Source organism: Strongylocentrotus purpuratus, unplaced genomic scaffold, assembly GCF_000002235.5.
Source record: "Strongylocentrotus purpuratus isolate Spur 01 unplaced genomic scaffold, Spur_5.0 spur5_contig_716, whole genome shotgun sequence".
In the NCBI taxonomy this organism is placed as follows: Eukaryota; Metazoa; Echinodermata; class Echinoidea; order Camarodonta; family Strongylocentrotidae; genus Strongylocentrotus; species Strongylocentrotus purpuratus.
The window spans coordinates 1-16,693 of NW_022145410.1; the positions used below are offsets into that span (position 1 = coordinate 1).

The 16,693-nt window shown below is 42.8% G+C and overlaps 34 non-coding genes across 34 annotated transcripts; all 34 read left to right on the forward strand.

The window, feature by feature from the left end:
• Window positions 1-4: 4 nt before the first annotated feature.
• Window positions 5-124, forward strand: LOC115928507. The gene has a single exon (XR_004066077.1). It is a non-coding gene; the product is annotated as a 5S ribosomal RNA (ribosomal RNA).
• Window positions 125-507: 383 nt separating this feature from the next.
• On the forward strand, window positions 508-627 carry LOC115928646. Its single transcript, XR_004066142.1, has one exon. It is a non-coding gene; the product is annotated as a 5S ribosomal RNA (ribosomal RNA).
• A 375-nt stretch (window positions 628-1,002) lies between these two features.
• Window positions 1,003-1,119, forward strand: LOC115928636. The gene has a single exon (XR_004066135.1). It is a non-coding gene; the product is annotated as a 5S ribosomal RNA (ribosomal RNA).
• A 380-nt stretch (window positions 1,120-1,499) lies between these two features.
• LOC115928531 lies at window positions 1,500-1,617 on the forward strand. Its single transcript, XR_004066081.1, has one exon. It is a non-coding gene; the product is annotated as a 5S ribosomal RNA (ribosomal RNA).
• Window positions 1,618-1,995: 378 nt separating this feature from the next.
• Window positions 1,996-2,112, forward strand: LOC115928593. Its single transcript, XR_004066105.1, has one exon. It is a non-coding gene; the product is annotated as a 5S ribosomal RNA (ribosomal RNA).
• A 378-nt stretch (window positions 2,113-2,490) lies between these two features.
• Window positions 2,491-2,608, forward strand: LOC115928460. Its single transcript, XR_004066071.1, has one exon. It is a non-coding gene; the product is annotated as a 5S ribosomal RNA (ribosomal RNA).
• A 380-nt stretch (window positions 2,609-2,988) lies between these two features.
• On the forward strand, window positions 2,989-3,109 carry LOC115928581. Its single transcript, XR_004066091.1, has one exon. It is a non-coding gene; the product is annotated as a 5S ribosomal RNA (ribosomal RNA).
• A 380-nt stretch (window positions 3,110-3,489) lies between these two features.
• Window positions 3,490-3,608, forward strand: LOC115928655. The gene has a single exon (XR_004066150.1). It is a non-coding gene; the product is annotated as a 5S ribosomal RNA (ribosomal RNA).
• Window positions 3,609-3,984: 376 nt separating this feature from the next.
• Window positions 3,985-4,102, forward strand: LOC115928611. The gene has a single exon (XR_004066114.1). It is a non-coding gene; the product is annotated as a 5S ribosomal RNA (ribosomal RNA).
• A 378-nt stretch (window positions 4,103-4,480) lies between these two features.
• Window positions 4,481-4,599, forward strand: LOC115926113. Its single transcript, XR_004064980.1, has one exon. It is a non-coding gene; the product is annotated as a 5S ribosomal RNA (ribosomal RNA).
• A 377-nt stretch (window positions 4,600-4,976) lies between these two features.
• On the forward strand, window positions 4,977-5,095 carry LOC115928669. The gene has a single exon (XR_004066161.1). It is a non-coding gene; the product is annotated as a 5S ribosomal RNA (ribosomal RNA).
• Window positions 5,096-5,474: 379 nt separating this feature from the next.
• Window positions 5,475-5,594, forward strand: LOC115928423. Its single transcript, XR_004066049.1, has one exon. It is a non-coding gene; the product is annotated as a 5S ribosomal RNA (ribosomal RNA).
• A 379-nt stretch (window positions 5,595-5,973) lies between these two features.
• LOC115928892 lies at window positions 5,974-6,092 on the forward strand. Its single transcript, XR_004066279.1, has one exon. It is a non-coding gene; the product is annotated as a 5S ribosomal RNA (ribosomal RNA).
• A 378-nt stretch (window positions 6,093-6,470) lies between these two features.
• LOC115929155 lies at window positions 6,471-6,589 on the forward strand. Its single transcript, XR_004066346.1, has one exon. It is a non-coding gene; the product is annotated as a 5S ribosomal RNA (ribosomal RNA).
• Window positions 6,590-6,969: 380 nt separating this feature from the next.
• Window positions 6,970-7,088, forward strand: LOC115929342. Its single transcript, XR_004066430.1, has one exon. It is a non-coding gene; the product is annotated as a 5S ribosomal RNA (ribosomal RNA).
• Window positions 7,089-7,465: 377 nt separating this feature from the next.
• On the forward strand, window positions 7,466-7,584 carry LOC115926242. Its single transcript, XR_004065043.1, has one exon. It is a non-coding gene; the product is annotated as a 5S ribosomal RNA (ribosomal RNA).
• A 380-nt stretch (window positions 7,585-7,964) lies between these two features.
• On the forward strand, window positions 7,965-8,083 carry LOC115926601. The gene has a single exon (XR_004065155.1). It is a non-coding gene; the product is annotated as a 5S ribosomal RNA (ribosomal RNA).
• A 379-nt stretch (window positions 8,084-8,462) lies between these two features.
• LOC115926748 lies at window positions 8,463-8,581 on the forward strand. Its single transcript, XR_004065254.1, has one exon. It is a non-coding gene; the product is annotated as a 5S ribosomal RNA (ribosomal RNA).
• Window positions 8,582-8,961: 380 nt separating this feature from the next.
• On the forward strand, window positions 8,962-9,080 carry LOC115926999. The gene has a single exon (XR_004065398.1). It is a non-coding gene; the product is annotated as a 5S ribosomal RNA (ribosomal RNA).
• Window positions 9,081-9,459: 379 nt separating this feature from the next.
• Window positions 9,460-9,578, forward strand: LOC115927332. Its single transcript, XR_004065580.1, has one exon. It is a non-coding gene; the product is annotated as a 5S ribosomal RNA (ribosomal RNA).
• Window positions 9,579-9,958: 380 nt separating this feature from the next.
• Window positions 9,959-10,077, forward strand: LOC115927617. Its single transcript, XR_004065739.1, has one exon. It is a non-coding gene; the product is annotated as a 5S ribosomal RNA (ribosomal RNA).
• Window positions 10,078-10,457: 380 nt separating this feature from the next.
• Window positions 10,458-10,576, forward strand: LOC115927938. The gene has a single exon (XR_004065797.1). It is a non-coding gene; the product is annotated as a 5S ribosomal RNA (ribosomal RNA).
• A 380-nt stretch (window positions 10,577-10,956) lies between these two features.
• Window positions 10,957-11,075, forward strand: LOC115928143. The gene has a single exon (XR_004065917.1). It is a non-coding gene; the product is annotated as a 5S ribosomal RNA (ribosomal RNA).
• Window positions 11,076-11,455: 380 nt separating this feature from the next.
• LOC115928355 lies at window positions 11,456-11,574 on the forward strand. The gene has a single exon (XR_004066039.1). It is a non-coding gene; the product is annotated as a 5S ribosomal RNA (ribosomal RNA).
• Window positions 11,575-11,954: 380 nt separating this feature from the next.
• On the forward strand, window positions 11,955-12,073 carry LOC115928624. The gene has a single exon (XR_004066124.1). It is a non-coding gene; the product is annotated as a 5S ribosomal RNA (ribosomal RNA).
• Window positions 12,074-12,452: 379 nt separating this feature from the next.
• LOC115928680 lies at window positions 12,453-12,571 on the forward strand. The gene has a single exon (XR_004066173.1). It is a non-coding gene; the product is annotated as a 5S ribosomal RNA (ribosomal RNA).
• Window positions 12,572-12,951: 380 nt separating this feature from the next.
• Window positions 12,952-13,070, forward strand: LOC115928694. Its single transcript, XR_004066189.1, has one exon. It is a non-coding gene; the product is annotated as a 5S ribosomal RNA (ribosomal RNA).
• Window positions 13,071-13,450: 380 nt separating this feature from the next.
• LOC115928709 lies at window positions 13,451-13,569 on the forward strand. Its single transcript, XR_004066196.1, has one exon. It is a non-coding gene; the product is annotated as a 5S ribosomal RNA (ribosomal RNA).
• Window positions 13,570-13,949: 380 nt separating this feature from the next.
• Window positions 13,950-14,068, forward strand: LOC115928734. The gene has a single exon (XR_004066207.1). It is a non-coding gene; the product is annotated as a 5S ribosomal RNA (ribosomal RNA).
• Window positions 14,069-14,448: 380 nt separating this feature from the next.
• On the forward strand, window positions 14,449-14,567 carry LOC115928760. The gene has a single exon (XR_004066211.1). It is a non-coding gene; the product is annotated as a 5S ribosomal RNA (ribosomal RNA).
• Window positions 14,568-14,946: 379 nt separating this feature from the next.
• On the forward strand, window positions 14,947-15,065 carry LOC115928789. The gene has a single exon (XR_004066221.1). It is a non-coding gene; the product is annotated as a 5S ribosomal RNA (ribosomal RNA).
• A 380-nt stretch (window positions 15,066-15,445) lies between these two features.
• LOC115928811 lies at window positions 15,446-15,564 on the forward strand. Its single transcript, XR_004066232.1, has one exon. It is a non-coding gene; the product is annotated as a 5S ribosomal RNA (ribosomal RNA).
• Window positions 15,565-15,944: 380 nt separating this feature from the next.
• On the forward strand, window positions 15,945-16,063 carry LOC115928828. Its single transcript, XR_004066242.1, has one exon. It is a non-coding gene; the product is annotated as a 5S ribosomal RNA (ribosomal RNA).
• A 380-nt stretch (window positions 16,064-16,443) lies between these two features.
• On the forward strand, window positions 16,444-16,562 carry LOC115928851. Its single transcript, XR_004066261.1, has one exon. It is a non-coding gene; the product is annotated as a 5S ribosomal RNA (ribosomal RNA).
• The last annotated feature ends 131 nt before the right edge of the window (window positions 16,563-16,693 follow it).

Genomic DNA, 16,693 nt, shown 5'->3' on the forward strand with positions numbered 1-16,693 from the left:
TTTCGCCTACGACCATACCATGCTGAATATACCGGTTCTCGTCCGATCACCGAAGTCAAGCAGAGTAGGGCCTGGTTTAGTACTTGGATGGGAGACCGCCTGGGAATACCGGGTGTTGTAGGCATTTTTTTTAATTTTTTTTTTTGGGGAATTGTTTTTGCTTGAGGTGACGCCCTTGACAATGCTGAAACCCTCCTCTTACCTTCCTTTCCTCTTTTTTTGGGGGTTTTCTTTTTAATTTATTATTTATTTATTTTTTTCTAATCTTTTGGCAGGGTACGTAGCCCATTCAACCAACAAGTAGTGGTCTTCCATGGGGCCCTGAATGAACATATTTACATCGTTATAACATTTATGCAGAACAGTAACAAAATAAACCCTCAACCGTTTCCAAGACACACGGCCATGACGTAACATTGACACTGGTCAATAAAGCGCACTTTGTGCGCATGCTCAATGATGACGGTCAGTCTTTAACTTCAAATAGGTTGAACGATGATGTCTTTCGCCTACGACCATACCATGCTGAATATACCGGTTCTCGTCCGATCACCCGAAGTCAAGCAGCGTAGGGCCTGGTTAGTACTGGATGGGGAGACCGCCTGGGAATACCGGGTGTTGTAGGCATTTTTTTTAATTTTTTTTTTTGGGGAATTGTTTTTGCTTGAGGTGACGCCCTTGACATGAAAAACCCTCCTCTTACCTTCCCTTTCCCTCTGTTTTTGGGGGGTTTTCTTTTTAATTTATTTATTTTATTTGTTTTATCTTTTGGCAGGGTACGTAGCCCATTCACCAACAAGTAGTGTCTTCCATGGGGCCCTGAATGAAACATATTTACATCGTTTATAACATTTATGCAGAACAGTAACAAAAATAACCCTCAACCGTTTCAAGCACGGGCCATGACGTAACATTGACCTGGTCAATAAAGCGCACTTTGTGCGCATGCTCAATGATGACGTCAGTCTTTAACTTCAAATAGGTTGAACGATGATGTCTTTCGCCTACGACCATACCATGCTGATATACCGGTTCTCGTCCGATCACCGAAGTCAAGCAGCGTAGGGCCTGGTTAGTACTTGGATGGGAGACCGCCTGGGATACCGGGTGTTGTAGGCATTTTTTTAATTTTTTTTTTTGGGGAATTGTTTTTGCTTGAGGTGACGCCTTTGACATGCTGAACCCTCCTCTTACCTTCCCCTTTCCTCTGTTTTTGGGGGTTTCTTTTTAAATTTATTATTTATTTGTTTCTAATCTTTTGGCAGGGTACGTAAGCCCATTCAACCAACAAGTAGTGGTCTTCCATGGGGCCCTGAATGAAACATATTTACATCGTTTATAACATTTATGCAGAACAGTAAACAAAAATAACCCTCAACCGTTTCCAAGACACGGGCCATGACGTAACATTGACACTGGTCAATAAAGCGCACTTTGTGCGCATGCTCAATGATGACGTCAGTCTTTAACTTCAAATAGGTTGAACGATGATGTCTTTCGCCTACGACCATACCATGTGAATATACCGGTTCTCGTCCGATCACCGAAGTCAAGCAGCGTAGGGCCTGGTTAGTACTTGGATGGGAGACCGCCTGGGAATACCGGGTGTTGTAGGCATTTTTTTTAATTTTTTTTTTGGGGAATTGTTTTTGCTTGAGGTGACGCCCTTGACATGCTGAAACCCTCCTCTTACCTTCCCTTTCCCTCTGTTTTTGGGGGGTTTCTTTTTAAATTTATTTATTTATTTGTTTCTAATCTTTGGCAGGGTACGTAGCCCATTCACCAACAAGTAGTGGTCTTCCATGGGGCCCTGAATGAACATATTTACATCGTTTATAACATTTATGCAGAACAGTAACAAAAATAACCCTCAACCGTTTCCAAGACACGGGCCATGACGTAACATTGACACTGGTCAATAAAGCGCACTTTGTGCGCATGCTCAATGATGACGTCAGTCTTTAACTTCAAATAGGTTGAACGATGATGTCTTTCGCCTACGACCATACCATGCTGAATATACCGGTTCTCGTCCGATCACCGAAGTCAAGCAGCGTAGGGCCTGGTTAGTACTTGGATGGGAGACCGCCTGGGAATACCGGTGTGTAGGCATTTTTTTTAATTTTTTTTTTTGGGGAATTGTTTTTGCTTGAGGTGACGCCCTTGACATGCTGAAACCCTCCTCTTACCTTCCCTTTCCTCTGTTTTTGGGGGTTTTCTTTTTAAATTTATTTATTTATTTGTTTCTAATCTTTTGGCAGGGTACGTAGCCCATTCACCAACAAGTAGTGGTCTTCCATGGGGCCCTGAATGAACATATTTACATCGTTTTATAACATTTATGCAGAACAGTAACAAAATAACCCGAACCGTTTCCAAGACACGGGCCATGACGTAACATTGACACTGGTCAATAAAGCGCACTTTGTGCGCATGCTCAATGATGACGTCAGTCTTTAACTTCAAATAGGTTGAACGATGATGTCTTTCGCCTACGACCATACCATGCTGAATATACCGGTTCTCGTCCGATCACCGAAGTCAAGCAGCGTAGGGCTGGTTAGTACTTGGATGGGAGACCGCCTGGGAATACCGGGTGTTGTAGGCATTTTTTTTAATTTTTTTTTTTGGGGAATTGTTTTTGCTTGAGGTGACGCCCTTGACATGCTGAAAACCCTCCTCTTACCTTCCCTTTCCCTCTGTTTTTGGGGGGTTTCTTTTTAAAATTTATTTATTTATTTGTTTCTAATCTTTTGGCAGGTACGTAGCCCATTCACCAACAAGTAGTGGTCTTCCATGGGGCCCTGAATGAACATATTTACATCGTTTATAACATTTATGCAGAACAGTAACAAAAATAACCCTCAACCGTTTCCAAGACACGGGCCATGACGTAACATTGACACTGGTCAATAAGCGCACTTTGTGCGCATGCTCAATGATGACGTCAGTCTTTAACTTCAAATAGGTTGAACGATGATGTCTTTCGCCTACGACCATACCATGCTGAATATAACCGGTTCTCGTCCGATCACCGAAGTCAAGCAGCGTAGGGCCTGGTTAGTACTTGGATGGGAGACCGCCTGGGAATACCGGGTGTTTGTAGGCATTTTTTTTAATTTTTTTTTTGGGGAATTGTTTTTGCTTGAGGTGACGCCCTTGACATGCTGAAACCCTCCTCTTACCTTCCCTTTCCCTCTGTTTTTTTTGGGGGGGTTTCTTTTAAATTTATTTATTTATTTGTTTCTAATCTTTTGGCAGGGTACGTAGCCCATTCACCAACAAGTAGTGGTCTTCCATGGGGCCCTGAATGAACATATTTACATCGTTTATAACATTTATGCAGAACAGTAACAAAATAACCCTCAACCGTTTCCAAGACACGGGCCATGACGTAACATTGACACTGGTCAATAAAGCGCACTTTGTGCGCATGCTCAATGATGACGTCAGTCTTTAACTTCAAATAGGTTTGAAATGATGTCTTTCGCCTACGGACCATACCATGCTGAATATACGGTTCTCGTCCGATCACCGAAGTCAAGCAGCGTAGGGCCTGGTTAGTACTTGGATGGGAGACCGCCTGGGAATACCGGGTGTTGTAGGCATTTTTTTTAATTTTTTTTTTTGGGAATTGTTTTTGCTTGAGGTGACGCCCTTGACATGCTGAAACCCTCCTCTTACCTTCCCTTTCCCCTCTTTTTTGGGGGGTTTCTTTTTAAATTTATTATTTATTTGTTTCTAATCTTTTGGCAGGGTACGTAGCCCATTCACCACAAGTAGTGGTCTTCCATGGGGCCCTGAATGAACATATTTACATCGTTTATAACATTTATGCAGAACAGTAACAAAAATAACCCCAAACCGTTTCCAAGACACGGGCCATGACGTAACATTGACACTGGTCAATAAGCGCACTTTGTGCGCATGCTCAATGATGACGTCAGTCTTTAACTTCAAATAGGTTGAACGATGATGTCTTTCGCCTACGACCATACCATGCTGAATACCGGTTCTCGTCCGATCACCGAAGTCAAGCAGCGTAGGGCCTGGTTAGTACTTGGATGGGAGACCGCCTGGGAATACCGGGTGTTTGTAGGCATTTTTTTTTAATTTTTTTTTTTTGGGGAATTGTTTTTGCTTGAGGTGACGCCCTTGACATGCTGAAACCCTCCTCTTACCTTCCCTTTCCCTCTGTTTTTGGGGGTTTCTTTTTAATTTATTTATTTATTTGTTCTAAATCTTTTGGCAGGGTACGTAGCCCATTCACCAACAAGTAGTGGTCTTCCATGGGGCCCTGAATGAACATATTTACATCGTTTATAACATTTATGCAGAACAGTAACAAAATAACCTCAACCGTTTCCAAGACACGGGCCATGACGTAACATTGACACTGGTCAATAAAGCGCACTTTGTGCGCATGCTCAATGATGACGTCAGTCTTTAACTTCAAATAGGTTGAACGATGATGTCTTTCGCCTACGACCATACCATGCTGAATATACCGGTTCTCGTCCGATCACCGAAGTCAAGCAGCGTAGGGCCTGGTTAGTACTTGGATGGGAGACCGCCTGGGAATACCGGGTGTTGTAGGCATTTTTTTTAATTTTTTTTTTTGGGGATTGTTTTTGCTTGAGGTGACGCCCTTGACATGCTGAAACCCTCCTCTTACCTTCCCTTTCCCTCTGTTTTTGGGGGGTTCTTTTTAAATTTATTTATTTATTTGTTTCTAATCTTTTGGCAGGGTACGTAGCCCATCACCAACAAGTAGTGGTCTTCCATGGGGCCCTGAATGAACATATTTACATCGTTTATAACATTTATGCAGAACAGTAACAAAAATAACCCTCAACCGTTTCCAAGACACGGGCCATGACGTAACATTGACACTGGTCAATAAAGCGCACTTTGTGCGCATGCTCAATGATGACGTCAGTCTTTAACTTCAAATAGGTTGAACGATGATGTCTTTCGCCTACGACCATACCATGCTGAATATACCGGTTCTCGTCCGATCACCGAAGTCAAGCAGCGTAGGGCCTGGTTAGTACTTGGATGGGAGACCGCCTGGGAATACCGGGTGTTGTAGGCATTTTTTTTAATTTTTTTTTTGGGAATTGTTTTTGCTTGAGGTGACGCCCTTGACATGCTGAAACCCTCCTCTTACCTTCCCTTTCCCTCTGTTTTTGGGGGGTTTCTTTTTAAATTTATTTATTTATTTGTTTCTAATCTTTTGGCAGGGTACGTAGCCCATTCACCAACAAGTAGTGGTCTTCCATGGGGCCCTGAATGAACATATTTACATCGTTTATAACATTTATGCAGAACAGTAACAAATAACCCTCAACCGTTTCCAAGACACGGGCCATGACGTAACATTGACACTGGTCAATAAAGCGCACTTTGTGCGCATGCTCAATGATGATGACGTCAGTCTTTAACTTCAAATAGGTTGAACGATGATGTCTTTCGCCTACGACCATACCATGCTGAATATACCGGTTTCTCGTCCGATCACCGAAGTCAAGCAGCGTAGGGCCTGGTTAGTACTTGGATGGGAGACCGCCTGGGAATACCGGGTGTTGTAGGCATTTTTTTTAATTTTTTTTTTGGGGAATTGTTTTTGCTTGAGGTGACGCCCTTGACATGCTGAAACCCTCCTCTTACCTTCCCTTTCCCTCTGTTTTTGGGGGTTTCTTTTTAAATTTATTTATTTATTTGTTTCTAATCTTTTGGCAGGGTACGTAGCCCATTCACACAACAAGTAGTGGTCTTCCATGGGGCCCTGAATGAACATATTTACATCGTTTATAACATTTATGCAGAACAGTAACAAAAATAACCCTCAACCGTTTCCAAGACACGGGCCATGACGTAACATTGACACTGGTCAATAAAGCGCACTTTGTGCGCATGCTCAATGATGACGTCAGTCTTTAACTTCAAATAGGTTGAACGATGATGTCTTTCGCCTACGACCATACCATGCTGAATATACCGGTTCTCGTCCGATCACCGAAGTCAAGCAGCGTAGGGCCTGGTTAGTACTTGGATGGGAGACCGCCTGGGAATACCGGGTGTTGTAGGCATTTTTTTTAATTTTTTTTTTTTGGGGAATTGTTTTTGCTTGAGGTGACGCCCTTGACATGCTGAAACCCTCCTCTTACCTTCCCTTTCCCTCTGTTTTTGGGGGGTTTCTTTTTAAATTTATTTATTTATTTGTTTCTAATCTTTTGGCAGGGTACGTAGCCCATTCACCAACAAGTAGTGGTCTTCCATGGGGCCTGAATGAACATATTTACATCGTTTATCATTTATGCAGAACAGTAACAAAAATAACCCTCAACCGTTTCCAAGACACGGGCCATGACGTAACATTGACACTGGTCAATAAAGCGCACTTTGTGCGCATGCTCAATGATGACGTCAGTCTTTAACTTCAAATAGGTTGAACGATGATGTCTTTCGCCTACGACCATACCATGCTGAATATACCGGTTCTCGTCCGATCACCGAAGTCAAGCAGCGTAGGGCCTGGTTAGTACTTGGATGGGAGACCGCCTGGGAATACCGGGTGTTGTAGGCATTTTTTTTAATTTTTTTTTTTGGGGAATTGTTTTTGCTTGAGGTGACGCCCTTGACATGCTGAAACCCTCCTCTTACCTTCCCTTTCCCTCTGTTTTTGGGGGGTTTCTTTTTAAATTTATTTATTTATTTGTTTCTAATCTTTTGGCAGGGTACGTAGCCCATTCACCAACAAGTAGTGGTCTTCCATGGGGCCCTGAATGAACATATTTACATCGTTTATAACATTTATGCAGAACAGTAACAAAAATAACCCTCAACCGTTTCCAAGACACGGGCCATGACGTAACATTGACACTGGTCAATAAAGCGCACTTTGTGCGCATGCTCAATGATGACGTCAGTCTTTAACTTCAAATAGGTTGAACGATGATGTCTTTCGCCTACGACCATACCATGCTGAATATACCGGTTCTCGTCCGATCACCGAAGTCAAGCAGCGTAGGGCCTGGTTAGTACTTGGATGGGAGACCGCCTGGGAATACCGGGTGTTGTAGGCATTTTTTTTAATTTTTTTTTTGGGGAATTGTTTTTGCTTGAGGTGACGCCCTTGACATGCTGAAACCCTCCTCTTACCTTCCCTTTCCCTCTGTTTTTGGGGGGTTTCTTTTTAAATTATTTATTTATTTGTTTCTAATCTTTTGGCAGGGTACGTAGCCCATTCACCAACAAGTAGTGGTCTTCCATGGGGCCCTGAATGAACATATTTACATCGTTTATAACTTTATGCAGAACAGTAACAAAAATAACCCTCAACCGTTTCCAAGACACGGGCCATGACGTAACATTGACACTGGTCAATAAAGCGCACTTTGTGCGCATGCTCAATGATGACGTCAGTCTTTAACTTCAAATAGGTTGAACGATGATGTCTTTCGCCTACGACCATACCATGCTGAATATACCGGTTCTCGTCCGATCACCGAAGTCAAGCAGCGTAGGGCCTGGTTAGTACTTGGATGGGAGACCGCCTGGGAATACCGGGTGTTGTAGGCATTTTTTTTAATTTTTTTTTTTGGGGAATTGTTTTTGCTTGAGGTGACGCCCTTGACATGCTGAAACCCTCCTCTTACCTTCCCTTTCCCTCTGTTTTTGGGGGTTTTCTTTTTAAATTTATTTATTTATTTGTTTCTAATCTTTTGGCAGGGTACGTAGCCCATTCACCAACAAGTAGTGGTCTTCCATGGGGCCCTGAATGAACATATTTACATCGTTTATAACATTTATGCAGAACAGTAACAAAAATAACCCTCAACCGTTTCCAAGACACGGGCCATGACGTAACATTGACACTGGTCAATAAAGCGCACTTTGTGCGCATGCTCAATGATGACGTCAGTCTTTAACTTCAAATAGGTTGAACGATGATGTCTTTCGCCTACGACCATACCATGCTGAATATACCGGTTCTCGTCCGATCACCGAAGTCAAGCAGCGTAGGGCCTGGTTAGTACTTGGATGGGAGACCGCCTGGGAATACCGGGTGTTGTAGGCATTTTTTTTAATTTTTTTTTTGGGGAATTGTTTTTGCTTGAGGTGACGCCCTTGACATGCTGAAACCCTCCTCTTACCTTCCCTTTCCCTCTGTTTTTGGGGGGTTTCTTTTTAAATTTATTTATTTATTTGTTTCTAATCTTTTGGCAGGGTACGTAGCCCATTCACCAACAAGTAGTGGTCTTCCATGGGGCCCTGAATGAACATATTTACATCGTTTATAACATTTATGCAGAACAGTAACAAAAATAACCCTCAACCGTTTCCAAGACACGGGCCATGACGTAACATTGACACTGGTCAATAAAGCGCACTTTGTGCGCATGCTCAATGATGACGTCAGTCTTTAACTTCAAATAGGTTGAACGATGATGTCTTTCGCCTACGACCATACCATGCTGAATATACCGGTTCTCGTCCGATCACCGAAGTCAAGCAGCGTAGGGCCTGGTTAGTACTTGGATGGGAGACCGCCTGGGAATACCGGGTGTTGTAGGCATTTTTTTTAATTTTTTTTTTTGGGGAATTGTTTTTGCTTGAGGTGACGCCCTTGACATGCTGAAACCCTCCTCTTACCTTCCCTTTCCCTCTGTTTTTGGGGGGTTTCTTTTTAAATTTATTTATTTATTTGTTTCTAATCTTTTGGCAGGGTACGTAGCCCATTCACCAACAAGTAGTGGTCTTCCATGGGGCCCTGAATGAACATATTTACATCGTTTATAACATTTATGCAGAACAGTAACAAAAATAACCCTCAACCGTTTCCAAGACACGGGCCATGACGTAACATTGACACTGGTCAATAAAGCGCACTTTGTGCGCATGCTCAATGATGACGTCAGTCTTTAACTTCAAATAGGTTGAACGATGATGTCTTTCGCCTACGACCATACCATGCTGAATATACCGGTTCTCGTCCGATCACCGAAGTCAAGCAGCGTAGGGCCTGGTTAGTACTTGGATGGGAGACCGCCTGGGAATACCGGGTGTTGTAGGCATTTTTTTAATTTTTTTTTTTGGGGAATTGTTTTTGCTTGAGGTGACGCCCTTGACATGCTGAAACCCTCCTCTTACCTTCCCTTTCCCTCTGTTTTTGGGGGGTTTCTTTTTAAATTTATTTATTTATTTGTTTCTAATCTTTTGGCAGGGTACGTAGCCCATTCACCAACAAGTAGTGGTCTTCCATGGGGCCCTGAATGAACATATTTACATCGTTTATAACATTTATGCAGAACAGTAACAAAAATAACCCTCAACCGTTTCCAAGACACGGGCCATGACGTAACATTGACACTGGTCAATAAAGCGCACTTTGTGCGCATGCTCAATGATGACGTCAGTCTTTAACTTCAAATAGGTTGAACGATGATGTCTTTCGCCTACGACCATACCATGCTGAATATACCGGTTCTCGTCCGATCACCGAAGTCAAGCAGCGTAGGGCCTGGTTAGTACTTGGATGGGAGACCGCCTGGGAATACCGGGTGTTGTAGGCATTTTTTTTAATTTTTTTTTTTGGGGAATTGTTTTTGCTTGAGGTGACGCCCTTGACATGCTGAAACCCTCCTCTTACCTTCCCTTTCCCTCTGTTTTTGGGGGGTTTCTTTTTAAATTTATTTATTTATTTGTTTCTAATCTTTTGGCAGGGTACGTAGCCCATTCACCAACAAGTAGTGGTCTTCCATGGGGCCCTGAATGAACATATTTACATCGTTTATAACATTTATGCAGAACAGTAACAAAAATAACCCTCAACCGTTTCCAAGACACGGGCCATGACGTAACATTGACACTGGTCAATAAAGCGCACTTTGTGCGCATGCTCAATGATGACGTCAGTCTTTAACTTCAAATAGGTTGAACGATGATGTCTTTCGCCTACGACCATACCATGCTGAATATACCGGTTCTCGTCCGATCACCGAAGTCAAGCAGCGTAGGGCCTGGTTAGTACTTGGATGGGAGACCGCCTGGGAATACCGGGTGTTGTAGGCATTTTTTTTAATTTTTTTTTTTGGGGAATTGTTTTTGCTTGAGGTGACGCCCTTGACATGCTGAAACCCTCCTCTTACCTTCCCTTTCCCTCTGTTTTTGGGGGGTTTCTTTTTAAATTTATTTATTTATTTGTTTCTAATCTTTTGGCAGGGTACGTAGCCCATTCACCAACAAGTAGTGGTCTTCCATGGGGCCCTGAATGAACATATTTACATCGTTTATAACATTTATGCAGAACAGTAACAAAAATAACCCTCAACCGTTTCCAAGACACGGGCCATGACGTAACATTGACACTGGTCAATAAAGCGCACTTTGTGCGCATGCTCAATGATGACGTCAGTCTTTAACTTCAAATAGGTTGAACGATGATGTCTTTCGCCTACGACCATACCATGCTGAATATACCGGTTCTCGTCCGATCACCGAAGTCAAGCAGCGTAGGGCCTGGTTAGTACTTGGATGGGAGACCGCCTGGGAATACCGGGTGTTGTAGGCATTTTTTTTAATTTTTTTTTTTGGGGAATTGTTTTTGCTTGAGGTGACGCCCTTGACATGCTGAAACCCTCCTCTTACCTTCCCTTTCCCTCTGTTTTTGGGGGGTTTCTTTTTAAATTTATTTATTTATTTGTTTCTAATCTTTTGGCAGGGTACGTAGCCCATTCACCAACAAGTAGTGGTCTTCCATGGGGCCCTGAATGAACATATTTACATCGTTTATAACATTTATGCAGAACAGTAACAAAAATAACCCTCAACCGTTTCCAAGACACGGGCCATGACGTAACATTGACACTGGTCAATAAAGCGCACTTTGTGCGCATGCTCAATGATGACGTCAGTCTTTAACTTCAAATAGGTTGAACGATGATGTCTTTCGCCTACGACCATACCATGCTGAATATACCGGTTCTCGTCCGATCACCGAAGTCAAGCAGCGTAGGGCCTGGTTAGTACTTGGATGGGAGACCGCCTGGGAATACCGGGTGTTGTAGGCATTTTTTTTAATTTTTTTTTTTGGGGAATTGTTTTTGCTTGAGGTGACGCCCTTGACATGCTGAAACCCTCCTCTTACCTTCCCTTTCCCTCTGTTTTTGGGGGGTTTCTTTTTAAATTTATTTATTTATTTGTTTCTAATCTTTTGGCAGGGTACGTAGCCCATTCACCAACAAGTAGTGGTCTTCCATGGGGCCCTGAATGAACATATTTACATCGTTTATAACATTTATGCAGAACAGTAACAAAAATAACCCTCAACCGTTTCCAAGACACGGGCCATGACGTAACATTGACACTGGTCAATAAAGCGCACTTTGTGCGCATGCTCAATGATGACGTCAGTCTTTAACTTCAAATAGGTTGAACGATGATGTCTTTCGCCTACGACCATACCATGCTGAATATACCGGTTCTCGTCCGATCACCGAAGTCAAGCAGCGTAGGGCCTGGTTAGTACTTGGATGGGAGACCGCCTGGGAATACCGGGTGTTGTAGGCATTTTTTTTAATTTTTTTTTTTGGGGAATTGTTTTTGCTTGAGGTGACGCCCTTGACATGCTGAAACCCTCCTCTTACCTTCCCTTTCCCTCTGTTTTTGGGGGGTTTCTTTTTAAATTTATTTATTTATTTGTTTCTAATCTTTTGGCAGGGTACGTAGCCCATTCACCAACAAGTAGTGGTCTTCCATGGGGCCCTGAATGAACATATTTACATCGTTTATAACATTTATGCAGAACAGTAACAAAAATAACCCTCAACCGTTTCCAAGACACGGGCCATGACGTAACATTGACACTGGTCAATAAAGCGCACTTTGTGCGCATGCTCAATGATGACGTCAGTCTTTAACTTCAAATAGGTTGAACGATGATGTCTTTCGCCTACGACCATACCATGCTGAATATACCGGTTCTCGTCCGATCACCGAAGTCAAGCAGCGTAGGGCCTGGTTAGTACTTGGATGGGAGACCGCCTGGGAATACCGGGTGTTGTAGGCATTTTTTTTAATTTTTTTTTTTGGGGAATTGTTTTTGCTTGAGGTGACGCCCTTGACATGCTGAAACCCTCCTCTTACCTTCCCTTTCCCTCTGTTTTTGGGGGTTTCTTTTTAAATTTATTTATTTATTTGTTTCTAATCTTTTGGCAGGGTACGTAGCCCATTCACCAACAAGTAGTGGTCTTCCATGGGGCCCTGAATGAACATATTTACATCGTTTATAACATTTATGCAGAACAGTAACAAAAATAACCCTCAACCGTTTCCAAGACACGGGCCATGACGTAACATTGACACTGGTCAATAAAGCGCACTTTGTGCGCATGCTCAATGATGACGTCAGTCTTTAACTTCAAATAGGTTGAACGATGATGTCTTTCGCCTACGACCATACCATGCTGAATATACCGGTTCTCGTCCGATCACCGAAGTCAAGCAGCGTAGGGCCTGGTTAGTACTTGGATGGGAGACCGCCTGGGAATACCGGGTGTTGTAGGCATTTTTTTTAATTTTTTTTTTTGGGGAATTGTTTTTGCTTGAGGTGACGCCCTTGACATGCTGAAACCCTCCTCTTACCTTCCCTTTCCCTCTGTTTTTGGGGGGTTTCTTTTTAAATTTATTTATTTATTTGTTTCTAATCTTTTGGCAGGGTACGTAGCCCATTCACCAACAAGTAGTGGTCTTCCATGGGGCCCTGAATGAACATATTTACATCGTTTATAACATTTATGCAGAACAGTAACAAAAATAACCCTCAACCGTTTCCAAGACACGGGCCATGACGTAACATTGACACTGGTCAATAAAGCGCACTTTGTGCGCATGCTCAATGATGACGTCAGTCTTTAACTTCAAATAGGTTGAACGATGATGTCTTTCGCCTACGACCATACCATGCTGAATATACCGGTTCTCGTCCGATCACCGAAGTCAAGCAGCGTAGGGCCTGGTTAGTACTTGGATGGGAGACCGCCTGGGAATACCGGGTGTTGTAGGCATTTTTTTTAATTTTTTTTTTTGGGGAATTGTTTTTGCTTGAGGTGACGCCCTTGACATGCTGAAACCCTCCTCTTACCTTCCCTTTCCCTCTGTTTTTGGGGGGTTTCTTTTTAAATTTATTTATTTATTTGTTTCTAATCTTTTGGCAGGGTACGTAGCCCATTCACCAACAAGTAGTGGTCTTCCATGGGGCCCTGAATGAACATATTTACATCGTTTATAACATTTATGCAGAACAGTAACAAAAATAACCCTCAACCGTTTCCAAGACACGGGCCATGACGTAACATTGACACTGGTCAATAAAGCGCACTTTGTGCGCATGCTCAATGATGACGTCAGTCTTTAACTTCAAATAGGTTGAACGATGATGTCTTTCGCCTACGACCATACCATGCTGAATATACCGGTTCTCGTCCGATCACCGAAGTCAAGCAGCGTAGGGCCTGGTTAGTACTTGGATGGGAGACCGCCTGGGAATACCGGGTGTTGTAGGCATTTTTTTTAATTTTTTTTTTTGGGGAATTGTTTTTGCTTGAGGTGACGCCCTTGACATGCTGAAACCCTCCTCTTACCTTCCCTTTCCCTCTGTTTTTGGGGGGTTTCTTTTTAAATTTATTTATTTATTTGTTTCTAATCTTTTGGCAGGGTACGTAGCCCATTCACCAACAAGTAGTGGTCTTCCATGGGGCCCTGAATGAACATATTTACATCGTTTATAACATTTATGCAGAACAGTAACAAAAATAACCCTCAACCGTTTCCAAGACACGGGCCATGACGTAACATTGACACTGGTCAATAAAGCGCACTTTGTGCGCATGCTCAATGATGACGTCAGTCTTTAACTTCAAATAGGTTGAACGATGATGTCTTTCGCCTACGACCATACCATGCTGAATATACCGGTTCTCGTCCGATCACCGAAGTCAAGCAGCGTAGGGCCTGGTTAGTACTTGGATGGGAGACCGCCTGGGAATACCGGGTGTTGTAGGCATTTTTTTTAATTTTTTTTTTTGGGGAATTGTTTTTGCTTGAGGTGACGCCCTTGACATGCTGAAACCCTCCTCTTACCTTCCCTTTCCCTCTGTTTTTGGGGGGTTTCTTTTTAAATTTATTTATTTATTTGTTTCTAATCTTTTGGCAGGGTACGTAGCCCATTCACCAACAAGTAGTGGTCTTCCATGGGGCCCTGAATGAACATATTTACATCGTTTATAACATTTATGCAGAACAGTAACAAAAATAACCCTCAACCGTTTCCAAGACACGGGCCATGACGTAACATTGACACTGGTCAATAAAGCGCACTTTGTGCGCATGCTCAATGATGACGTCAGTCTTTAACTTCAAATAGGTTGAACGATGATGTCTTTCGCCTACGACCATACCATGCTGAATATACCGGTTCTCGTCCGATCACCGAAGTCAAGCAGCGTAGGGCCTGGTTAGTACTTGGATGGGAGACCGCCTGGGAATACCGGGTGTTGTAGGCATTTTTTTTAATTTTTTTTTTTGGGGAATTGTTTTTGCTTGAGGTGACGCCCTTGACATGCTGAAACCCTCCTCTTACCTTCCCTTTCCCTCTGTTTTTGGGGGTTTCTTTTTAAATTTATTTATTTATTTGTTTCTAATCTTTTGGCAGGGTACGTAGCCCATTCACCAACAAGTAGTGGTCTTCCATGGGGCCCTGAATGAACATATTTACATCGTTTATAACATTTATGCAGAACAGTAACAAAAATAACCCTCAACCGTTTCCAAGACACGGGCCATGACGTAACATTGACACTGGTCAATAAAGCGCACTTTGTGCGCATGCTCAATGATGACGTCAGTCTTTAACTTCAAATAGGTTGAACGATGATGTCTTTCGCCTACGACCATACCATGCTGAATATACCGGTTCTCGTCCGATCACCGAAGTCAAGCAGCGTAGGGCCTGGTTAGTACTTGGATGGGAGACCGCCTGGGAATACCGGGTGTTGTAGGCATTTTTTTTAATTTTTTTTTTTGGGGAATTGTTTTTGCTTGAGGTGACGCCCTTGACATGCTGAAACCCTCCTCTTACCTTCCCTTTCCCTCTGTTTTTGGGGGGTTTCTTTTTAAATTTATTTATTTATTTGTTTCTAATCTTTTGGCAGGGTACGTAGCCCATTCACCAACAAGTAGTGGTCTTCCATGGGGCCCTGAATGAACATATTTACATCGTTTATAACATTTATGCAGAACAGTAACAAAAATAACCCTCAACCGTTTCCAAGACACGGGCCATGACGTAACATTGACACTGGTCAATAAAGCGCACTTTGTGCGCATGCTCAATGATGACGTCAGTCTTTAACTTCAAATAGGTTGAACGATGATGTCTTTCGCCTACGACCATACCATGCTGAATATACCGGTTCTCGTCCGATCACCGAAGTCAAGCAGCGTAGGGCCTGGTTAGTACTTGGATGGGAGACCGCCTGGGAATACCGGGTGTTGTAGGCATTTTTTTTAATTTTTTTTTTTGGGGAATTGTTTTTGCTTGAGGTGACGCCCTTGACATGCTGAAACCCTCCTCTTACCTTCCCTTTCCCTCTGTTTTTGGGGGGTTTCTTTTTAAATTTATTTATTTATTTGTTTCTAATCTTTTGGCAGGGTACGTAGCCCATTCACCAACAAGTAGTGGTCTTCCATGGGGCCCTGAATGAACATATTTACATCGTTTATAACATTTATGCAGAACAGTAACAAAAATAACCCTCAACCGTTTCCAAGACACGGGCCATGACGTAACATTGACACTGGTCAATAAAGCGCACTTTGTGCGCATGCTCAATGATGACGTCAGTCTTTAACTTCAAATAGGTTGAACGATGATGTCTTTCGCCTACGACCATACCATGCTGAATATACCGGTTCTCGTCCGATCACCGAAGTCAAGCAGCGTAGGGCCTGGTTAGTACTTGGATGGGAGACCGCCTGGGAATACCGGGTGTTGTAGGCATTTTTTTTAATTTTTTTTTTTGGGGAATTGTTTTTGCTTGAGGTGACGCCCTTGACATGCTGAAACCCTCCTCTTACCTTCCCTTTCCCTCTGTTTTTGGGGGGTTTCTTTTTAAATTTATTTATTTATTTGTTTCTAATCTTTTGGCAGGGTACGTAGCCCATTCACCAACAAGTAGTGGTCTTCCATGGGGCCCTGAATGAACATATTTACATCGTTTATAACATTTATGCAGAACAGTAACAAAAATAACCCTCAACCGTTTCCAAGACACGGGCCATGACGTAACATTGACACTGGTCAATAAAGCGCACTTTGTGCGCATGCTCAATGATGACGTCAGTCTTTAACTTCAAATAGGTTGAACGATGATGTCTTTCGCCTACGACCATACCATGCTGAATATACCGGTTCTCGTCCGATCACCGAAGTCAAGCAGCGTAGGGCCTGGTTAGTACTTGGATGGGAGACCGCCTGGGAATACCGGGTGTTGTAGGCATTTTTTTTAATTTTTTTTTTGGGGAATTGTTTTTGCTTGAGGTGACGCCCTTGACATGCTGAAACCCTCCTCTTACCTTCCCTTTCCCTCTGTTTTTGGGGGGTTTCTTTTTAAATTTATTTATTTATTTG